This window comes from Diceros bicornis, chromosome 11 (genome assembly GCF_020826845.1).
Source record: "Diceros bicornis minor isolate mBicDic1 chromosome 11, mDicBic1.mat.cur, whole genome shotgun sequence".
Lineage (NCBI taxonomy): Eukaryota > Metazoa > Chordata > Mammalia > Perissodactyla > Rhinocerotidae > Diceros > Diceros bicornis.
In genome coordinates, this window is record NC_080750.1 from 12,486,720 (window position 1) to 12,497,880 (window position 11,161).

An 11,161-nucleotide genomic window follows, 5' to 3' on the forward strand; every position below is an offset into this window, starting at 1 on the left:
TCAAGTGGATTTGGCCATAGACTAAGCCACTAGATTGTCTTCTGAGAAAGGGGTAGGAGAGGTAGGTTTTGGACATGGTTCAAACGAAGCCGCAGGCTCAGTAACAGTTAGACTCAGCCTGCCCAGGAGCCAGGTAAACATTAGGCTCTCTGGTCTCAAGTGGTTGATGCTTAAGAGTGAGCATAACAGTCTTCGCCAAGGGAAAATACTGATCCATAAACATAAACGTGACCTGAAAGAGCTCTCCCAACTCAGTGCTTATTTTGCTGTTAAGAAAGGAAAAGCAAAAATTGCTTGTTTCTGAAATTTTTAAGGTGCCTCGTATAGGCTTCTGTGTAAATTCCTGAATAATAATAGGCCAAAGGAATTAGAGGAAATTCCCTTTCCTCAACCTCAGACGAATAATGCTTCCAAGGCTTCCATGCAGGCTATAGTTAGCTGCAAATTATTTTATTCTCCCTCCTTTCCCCAGGCCTCCTCCATCACAAATACTCTTTGAAAGGTAACCTGTATCCTTAGCAAGTTTCTAACACTTAACTTTTCCATTGGAAAAGGAAGGTGTTACAATTAAGGTGACCATTCATAAGCTGAATTTACTACATTTTTCATGACATTAGTAAATAAAATTATTCTTTGTATTGTCACTGTTACATCTAAATAAGGGGATACTATATTGTCTGGTGTACCACACACGATTGTCAACCAATGGACATTAAGTCAAATTCTCCTCAGCCATTTAACAGCTCAGACCTTTGCTAGTTCCTCTAGTTACATCTGTGGGTGATGATGCCACCTCATAGTGATGTGTAGGGATGTGAAAAATGCTGTGTTGGCTACTTCATGCCACTCGACAGATGGTGTGGTTTTTTTTCTATTGTTTTTTTTCTCTCAAGGTTTGTTCAATATTAGTAGAGGGCTAAAGTTTTTTCCCTATCAAAGTGTATGTCAAGAAGCAGTTTCACAATCCAGACTGAAGTAGAACTGGTCAGGAGAAGTTGTTATAGACCCTTGAGAACACGCTAACCTTTAAAAAAAAACCTCACCCAGTGTGTATTTGGGGCTCTAAAGTCCAGTAAATAATGTGTACTTAATTAAACTCTCAGCTTCTTTGGGAAAGAAGTGAACTTTCTTTGCCTTTTAAATTGGTAGACAAAGGAATTTAGACCAAATTAAAGGTTGTTAAGCCTTTGAAACATAAAACAAATGAAATATTACCTCTAAGGACTAAATTATGCACTGATACTTTTTTGGGTTCCCACAAAGGAGGTTTAACTTTTTTGAGTTCCCACACAGGAGTTTTAACTTTTTTTACTTTATTAAAAATATCAAACACTTAGGCCACTGAATTTTATCTGTTATGTAGCTTTTTATTAATTAATTAATTAATTTATTTTTAATGAAGATATCCACGGTATTCACCTCCACTTTCCCCCGGATTTCAAACACTAATGGCGGCAACTGCAGCATTGTCGTTTGGATTATCAGTGGGGCTCCTCACCTGCTGCCAATAGCAGCTCTGAGGTCTCTGCCCTTTTTCTGGGGCACACATTTCTAAACTGAAGCTTGCTGATGTTGGGTGTCAGCCGGGTTTTAGCTCTTGACTTTACCATTATTGGTAAATGGTAAAGTCATTATGCCCCAGAGTGCCCTCCCTTCTCCATATCTGCATAGAACAATGCTCGTTTAAGGGATTCTGGCTTTTCCTGAATCTTCTCCAGATCACAATTGTCCCCTACTTCAATCTTCGCTTTAAATTCTCTTTGCAATCCAAAGAAACCGTTTTTGTGTGGCCCACCTTACTGACTTTGTCTTAGACTTTTTGTCCTTTGTTTATTTTCTTTGGCCACACCGTGTTTATATTGTTGTTGTTGCTGTAGATTTTGTCCCCAGTGTACCAAGTTCACTGCTATTTCAGGCCTCTTGTACTTGCTGCTCTCTCTTCTAAGAATGCCCCTCCTATGGGTCTTCACAGGGCTAGCTCTTCATCTCTTAGACTTCACCTTCAATCAAATCTCTCCATTCCCTACCTAAAACACTAACCATCAAATCTTCCCCATGTCACTCTCTCAACCATAAGACTTTTCTCTTTCCTCCATAGCACCTACCACTATCTGAAATGATCTTTGTCTTTTACTATGTTTATTGTCTGACCCCACACTCTAGAAGGTACGCTCCATTAGGGCAGGCACCTTGTCACTTTTGTTCTTCACAGAATCCCTAGTTTTTGGCACGGAGCCCATAGACGCTTCACAAATATTTCCTGAAGAAATAAATGAATGAATCAATGACTGTCTTCATCCTCTTCTCCGCCTATTTAAATCTTACCAATTAATCAAGGTCCATTTTTTTCCCTATGCATATCCTTCCAGAGGACTCTAGCATACAATATTGATTAAAAAGTACTAGATTACCTTTTAGAATTCCTCACCACTTTGCCCTAAGTTTCAATTGCTAGTCAACTCCAGATGATTGCCCTTGATTTAGGCTGGAACCAATCAATTATGATCCCCATCGGTTCTCAAAGACTATTCAGTGAGTATGTAGTCCCTTAAAGCATTAGCCTAAAAACTTAGCTCAGGATTCTCAAGAGTGTCACCAGCCTATTCCAGACAACGAATCTTAGGAAGGGGAACAGTACAATCCCTGACTTTCCATACCAGCCTGCTCACAACAGTGAGGAACCCCATCCAGGCCCATCCCAGTCCTGGCTGTTAACAGGCATCAAACCAAGGTCAGCCCTATGTAAAACAGGTAAGTTTCACAAAGACCCTGTACTTCTTGCTTCTCCATATTCTTCACTCTGGGTACCCTCTGGTGTCTCTAGGAGTGTGCCTCTGGAATTGGATTCCAGGGTCTGCTTTCCCAGGTTTGCTGCTTTCCAGGTCTTCTGCCCAGATGGTCACCTCCGGAGTATAACCCTTGGGCTACCAGCTTTCCTCTCCCTGCAGTTCCCTCATCGCAAACACTTTCTTATGGACAAAATCAGACTCTTAGTGTTTGCAAGTGGTTAATTTGATAAATTCCTTTGTGCTAGAACTAAAAGAACCCTCAGGCCCTCTTCAACATCTCCAACAGTCTTAACTGTAGCTTTTTAAGATAACCATCCACTTTGGTGTGTCACCCAAAAGAGTGAGAGAAGAGGTTAAAACTCTAGAACGGGTAGGAGTGAAGGCGGATAACAGGTTGAGACAGATGCTTTTGATGAGTAGCTGGTTGAGCAGCTCAAATTCTTCTGGGTTTGCAGCCAACAACTTTCTCTCCCAGCTTTCCAGAGCTTGATAAAGAATCAACTTGAGCATGTCCTTTGGGAAAAAAATAAGTTACCACTTGATGCTTTTGATTTTCTATGGTGATTTCTAGACATCTACGTCCCCAGTTGTTCTCCCTTCATTTTTTCAGCCATTTGTTCCCCTGAATGCTCTCTTTGTCTCTTCCCACGCCCATTTCAGTGATATTTTTTCTACACAGCTTACTCAGCCTGAAATTGTCCTCACCCCCCCACTTCTGTTTTCCTCTTTCACGTACATGCTCTATCATTTTTAAAAATCCCTTTTTTGAAATCTGTTACTTGTATAATGGACATACCAACTCTGAAATTTTCCCTTCTGGAATGGAATAAAGGGCAAAACAGGAGAAAGAAAGATGAAAGAAGCATTAGATCTGTTTCTCATCTTCCTCTGTGGGGCTAAAGACAGAAACCAGGTTTTCCCTCTCAATGAAAAACCTACTAACCTTGGAGGTTTTCTCATCTCCTTTGATGGAATGGAGCCTTAATTATCTGTCTAAATTCATTAGGCTATTAAAAAATAGTTTGCCTTTTATTTATGCTCTACTCTATTAATATTATCATTACTAATATAATCATCATAAAGAAAAACAATGAAATTACCTATATTCTTTGTTATTTTACCTTCTCTAATCTGGAACCTGGTCACAATTTTTTGCTATCACTAAAATAAGGTAGTGTAAAATATTAACATATTAAAATATTAAGAAAACTATTGCATCTTTTAGTTAAGCATCCAATGGATATTTCAACATAGTAGTAGAAAGATATGAGTTTCTATGAAAATTATTTATTGTAATATAACTTTATACAAACTTCAAATGAACTTGTAATTTCAGCTTTTTGAGTGAAACAAAACCACTTGGAGATTTAAATTATGAAATACGTATGGTGTGATTGTGAGATTCTATCTCAACTTTTCTAGAAAGCATGAAAAAATGCAGCTGCGTTTTTACCACAGTGACATTACAATCACTTGGTCTGTTGAAATTACACTCAAGAAGAAGCCTTTTGTCTGTCTATAAATGAGCTCTGTAGAATGGCAGTCTATTTCTTCAAGCTATTGAGGATGGGCTTGTTGCTAAAGAGATTTAGGTTACTATCTAGAGAGGTTTTAGTTAGTGTGACAATGAGGGCACAAGGGAAATTTTCAAAAAACAGTTGGGTTTTAAACAGACAGTGTGAACTTAGCTGGGAAGAGGCACAGACTGCAAACATCAAAAGACAAGAGCTAGTGCTGTGTTCTAACAGCACAGTGGTGAAAGGTAGTAGGAAATGAATAATGGACACAAAAGTGAACTAATTCAACCCAGAGGGCCAAAACAGTACTCAAATCTCTCTGTTTAACTAAGAAAGGTGTCAAATAAAAAGAGAGAGAATTGCTTATTTTTTGGAAAAATACTGACTATACATACATATATAAATTCTAGTGGAGAAATCACACAAGCACTATACTGACTAGTGGCCTAAAAGTCTGCTTTTTGTTTGTGCCATTTGGATAATAACCATCCCCATCACTTGATTAATTACTGGCCATGATAAATGAATTTAAAATATGTTATCTCATTTAATCAACCCAGCAACCCCTGCAAGATAGACATCTTACATAAGGATACTGAGGTTTGGTGAGGTTACTAACGTGCTATACCTTAAGAGGTGGAACCAGGACTCAAACACAGGACTGACCAGATGCCAAAGCACTTGCACTTCACCACTGCCCTGTGCTGTTCGCCCTGAATGCAGGCAGCCTGCAGGCAGTGAGAAGGGCACAAGATTTCTTCTTTCAAACAGATGTGTACAGTACTTTATGAGCTCACCAGCGAAAAACTAGACCAAAGCAAAAGTACGCGAGCACTAAGGTTTAAAAAAACCTAAAAAAAGCCCATGGAGTTCAGAGTCTGAGCTTTGTCTGGTTTCTTTGATTGGTGATGAAATATAGTTGAACTTGTGAGCCTCTCAGAAAAACAGAGACATTCGTGGGAGAAAATATGCAAAACATGATAATCCTCTGGACTGTTGTTCTTATAAAATATAGCCATCCCTTTCAGACAGCAACATTAGTCATGACTTATACATTTTTTTGAAAATGTATCATTGAGTCCATTTAAAGTTCCAAAGTGTGTTATGCAGCACAGAAATAGAGTAACAGTTGTTATAACCAAATTAAGGGCTCCCCTCAGATATCTTTTATTGACAGTATATTGGTACACAGGCACATTAAAGCCTTTGAATAAAGTGCTGCATTCTCAACCTAGAAGATTTGGTGGGAAATAACTTCTGAGATTGATGTTTCAATTTCAATTAGTCACTTCAAATCGATGTTTCAAAGAAGTGGCTTTCTAGTTACTGAATATGCTTATAGATACTTTAGTTCTTGCCTAATGCCTTGTTTGTACTCGCCCAACCAGTTTCTTGTATATTATTGTAGACCTGAGATGTTCAACACAGATGCCACTAGCTACATGTGGCTACTGTGTGCTCGAGATATGGCTTGTAACTGAGATGTGCCAAGAATAAAATACACAATGGATTTTGAAGACTTAATATGAAAAAAGAGTGTAAAGTATATCATTAATAATTTTTTGTTTGTTTGTTTTTATTTTTTGTGAGGAAGATCAGCCCTGAGCTAACATCCGTGCCAATCCTCCTCTTTTTGCTGAGGAAGACGGATTCTGAGCTAACATCTATAGCCAATCCTCCTCGTTTTTTTTCCCCAAAGTCCCAGTAGATAGTTGTATGTCATAGTTGCTCCTTCTAGTTGCTGTATGTGGGACGCAGCCTCAGCATGGCTGGAGAAGCGGTGCGTCGGTGTGTGCCCGGGATCCGAACCCGGGCTGCCAGTAGCAGAGCGCGCACACTTAACCACTAAGCCACGGGGCCTGCCCCAATAACTGTTTTACATTTACAGGTAAGAAAGATAATATTTTGCATATATTGGGTAAAATAAAATATATGATTAAAATTAATTTTAATTTCACCTTATAAAAAAGCCATTTTACTATGACTATCAGAAAATTTAAAATTACATATGTGACTTACATTATATTTCTATCGTACAGCACTTCTAAAGAAATTTTCTATGGGGATATAAACATATAAATATGTGTTTATAATGTTGCTAAACTTAACAATTTATATTCATTGTTTTATTTTATACTTAGCAGAAACATAGCATATGGTACTTAGCAGATACTTAACAGATGCTCATTGATTGAATCAATAAATAATTGAAGGATTATATATATACATATATAAATACATACATACATACCTATTCATATACATATATAGTGCTTTTTACGTAGAACTTTCACATACTTCATTTTATTTGATCCTCATAACTTTGTGATACAAATATTTTATTATGACCCTCATTTATCTCATCTGTAAACTAGGTATAACAACAATATTGTTGTGAAGATTAAATGTATTATATAAGTAAAGAACTTAGAACAGTTCCTATCAGATTACAGGAACCATATATCATCATCCTTCTTTTCTTTGTTATCATTATTGTTTTTGTTGTAACTATTTTTTTATTTTTATTTTTTTTTTTTTTGTGAGGAGATCAGCCCTGAGCTAACATCCGCCAATTCTCCTCTTTTTTTGCTGAGGAAGACGGCCCTGGGCTAACATCTGTGCCTATCTTCCTCCACTTTATATGGGACGCCGCCACAGCATGGCTTACCAAGCAGTGCGTCGGTGCGCGCCCGGGATCCGAACCAGCGAACCCCGGGCCGCCGCAGCCGAGCGCGCGCACTTAACCGCTTGCGCCACCGGGCCGGCCCCTATAACTATTTTTTTAAAGATGAGGAAACTAAATCTCAGGGTAATGCCCCTAGGTTACACATCTACTAACACAGCTGGTCAAAATTGGAACCTTGTGCTTTGACTTAGAAATTCATGCACACATCTCTATTTTATGCTGCCTCATTCTATGCATTAAAAAACACAAAAAATGAAACACATAGTGCCCAGATCTTGTTTTTAAATCCCATTCCCTTATAAAAGGAATCAGGCTCCTTGCAAAATTGTCTCTATTTCCAGGTCTCGAGCAGGAAAGTACAAGTCTGAAATACTTTGATGTGCCAGACAGTAAGGAAGTGCTCAAAAACTGTGGGTATATGGGAGCTTTTTGTAAATTTCTGAAACTTTTAGGTAAATTTCTAGTAATTCCAATTATTTCAAAATACAAAGTTTAAAAAATAATAAAAACAAAGAGGAAAAATTTGTGTGGAATGTCAAAACACATATCTATGTAATTTATGAGTTAAAGTAACTACAATGGAAGTTGATATTTAGGACTGAATGAAAATGAATTTACTTATCCAAATTTCTGAGATACAGCTATGACGGTAGTTGGAAGTAATTATAAAACTTTAAATAGATATATTAGAAAATAACATTAATATAATGGGACAAATTGATATTATGTGCCTCCTAATGTGATGCATTTGAGAAAGACATTATATCATCTTTTTAATATTTTTGTCAAAAATATTTCATCTGATTCTAATCATGAGGAAACAATCGGACAAACTGAAATTGTGGGACATTCTACAAAACACCTGGCTTGGATGTTTACAAAATGTCGGTCATGAAAGTCAAAGAAAAACAACAGAACGTTCCTAGAGTAAGAGCTAGAGAAACCTATCATCTAAATGCAATGTCCAATCATTGTTTGGGTCCTGTATTAAAAAATAAAAGCTATAAATATTATTTAGACAATTGGGGAAATATGCAAATAATATAATATTACTATAGTATTAAATTTCTTGATAGTGATAATTGTATTATGTTTGTGTAGGTGAGTATTTTTGTTCTGTAGGGGTGATGTGTCATGACATCAGCAATGCTAGAGAGAGAGAGATAAATGGATAGATAGATAGAGATAACAAATGTGGCAAATGTTAATACTTAGACTAGAGGATGAGTACTCTGAGAGTTGGGTGTTCACTGTATTGTGAGGTTTTTTTTTTTCCACTGTTTCTGAAGGTTTGAAATTTAAGAAACATTTGTCAAGCACTATGTGCTGTCAAGACAAAGATACATAAACAAGGTTCTCTTCCCCAAGGAAATCCTAGTTTTGTCAAAGAGATGGTATGATCAAATTGCTGTAGTATATGCTGATGGGTGCATGAATATACATGTGAAAAAAATACACAGAAAATGGGGAAGGAATTTTGTTAATAAAAATTATTACATTATAGAAAATATCAAAAATAAAGAAAAATGTAGAAAACTAAAATTCTTATATGTCACAGTCCACAGATAATTTTGTTAACATTTTGTTGATTTGATTTCCTTTTGATCCTTTTTCTATGCATTTTATATATTCCTTCCTTCCTCTCTCTCTCTCTTTCCAGTGGAGGATGGAAGTACTAAATTGAAGTCATATTGTATTTTCAGTTTTGTTCTCTGACTCTTTCACTCATTATCGTAGAGTCTTTTCCTTGCCATTAAAATTTCTTTGAAACTTCCATTTTAATGGCTCCATAGTATTCAATTACATTCCCCCATTGTTGAAGATTTTGACTGTTTCCAAATATTGTGTATTATAAATCATTATAAGGAAATTGTTCTGTAAAAAATGTTCCCCTCTTCTGTGAAAAGGGATAGTGAAAGAAAATGCTGCTGATAGTAGGAAAGTAGGTGAGCTTTTGATATATTCTTTTTCACTCACTTTATAACATGAGATGCTAACTCTTATGTAATTTCCAGTTGGTCAGTTTGTAATCATGTTATATACCTAAATGATTTTACTGTATTAACTACTAGTGGCATTTTATCTTGAAACAACAATATAACTTAACATAAGGTTATGTATTAATATTAAATATTTGTAACGATGTGAAATTATAGTACTTCATTAGCTTTTTCAACTTCTGAAAGGAAATTTTAATGTAAAATGCACTTCAAAGGAAATATTTTATTATATTAAAAATAATTTACCTTATTTAATATCCCTCTCCCCCAACCTTCCCCCCAAACTTCTCTACTATGGGTTTTACCCCTTTAAACGGAAATGTCTTGGTGCATTTATGTAAGTATATCTGAAAGAGAAATTACCTAAAAGACTTAACAGTTAAAGAGAATTTCACCTATCCTGTTGGGAAAAATATAGTGTTGTTTGGAGAAGTTTAGAGAGGAAAAGCGTTCTCATACACCATTTATGGGGCGTATAAATTGGCAGAACTTTCTTGTAGGACAATATAGCAATACCTGTTAAAATTTTAAATGTGCATAACCATGTTGCTATGTTCTGAAAGTTTGTGTCCCCTCAAATTCATACACTGATATCCTAACCCCCAAAGGTGATGGTATTAGTAGGTAGGGCCTTTGGGAGTTGATGAGATCATGAGGGCAGAGCCCTCATAAATGGAACGAGTGCTCTTATAAAAGAGATTTCACTGAGCTCCCTGGCCCCTTCTGCCATGTGAGGATACAAGAGAAGTCTGCAGTCCGGAAGGGAGCTCACCTGACCATGGCCTCCAGAACTGTGAGCAATAAACTTCTGCTGTTTATGAGCCACCCAGTCTTTGGTATTTTGTTATAGCGGCCCAAACGGACAAAGACACATGTTCTTATCCTTATCTTAAAGTTTCCAAAACATATAGAGAGAACTTTTAATTGTCCTTGGGAGACAGAGAATAACATGGATAAAGAAAACATTAAAGTCCACTGATTTACACATAAGATTCAATCCCCTCATTCATTAAAGATTTTATTAAATCTTCTAAGAAATAGCAAAATGATGGACAACGTGGTCCTCTGCTCTACTCTCTCCCCAAACCACTCTCAGCAGACATGCTGGTGATTAGTGTAATGGCTAAAGAGTCAGCAACAGTGAGACAGAGCAGAAACAAAATGCTTGTATAATCTCCAGCCAAGATGATCAGCCACTAAATAATGAAGGTTTGACTAGGCAGTCGATGTAAATTATGCCTAACAAATCCCTTCTGCTCAGCCCTGTCATTATATTATGCAAAATGGATTGTACAGAGGAAGTCTTTCCACAAATAGTTCATGGCAGAGGATGTGCTGGAGTTTCAGCGGGGGCTTTAAATGAATTAAATGGTCTAAATACAGAGAAGAGAAAAAAGATAATTAGAAAGATGCTAAATGGTTGGCCAGTACCGAAGTCTCTAATACCTGTTCAGAGATTCCCTTTATGTTATCTTTATTCCCATAAAGGAATGGTAACAATCAAATAGGTTAACTACAGCCACAGAAGGCATTTTACAATCATACAAATGTCCCTAAATGGCAACTTAAGTGAAATAAACCAAAGCTTTTTACCTCATAGAGTCACAACCCACCATTTTCTTAATGAGCAGAGCCGCCTATTGAGTATTTACAGCTAGTCTTTCCACTTTGAATCTCTGAAGACATGAAATGCGTATTGTTAGCCTAGTAAAAATTTCCCACTACATTTTCTAAAACTTTTACTTTAAATATAGTTTTACTTGGGTGTGTGTGTATGTGTGTCTGTGTGTGCGTATGTGTGTTTTTGTGTGTGTGTGTCTATGTCTCAGGAGAGGTAGGATAGTCCAGCCATAGGGCAGGAAGTTGAAAAAGTAAAGTTACGTTAAGTTCTAAGATCTATTTCCTCCAACATATGACAGTTGTTTACATTCAGGATCCCAGAGTTTATGAGAAGAAATCAAAGTCATCCTTTTGATGTTACTCTTTATATGTGGCTTGCCGTCTTTTATGTTTAAATGCAATTACCAATTCAGATAAAATTTATTTCATAGATAACATAATGTCTGAAAATACTGTCTTCTCCTTAAGCTATTATGTGTTTTAATTTATGATTCTAATTGTTATTGTAAAATGCGACTCCTTGATATAAAGTGTTATATACTTTTGTTA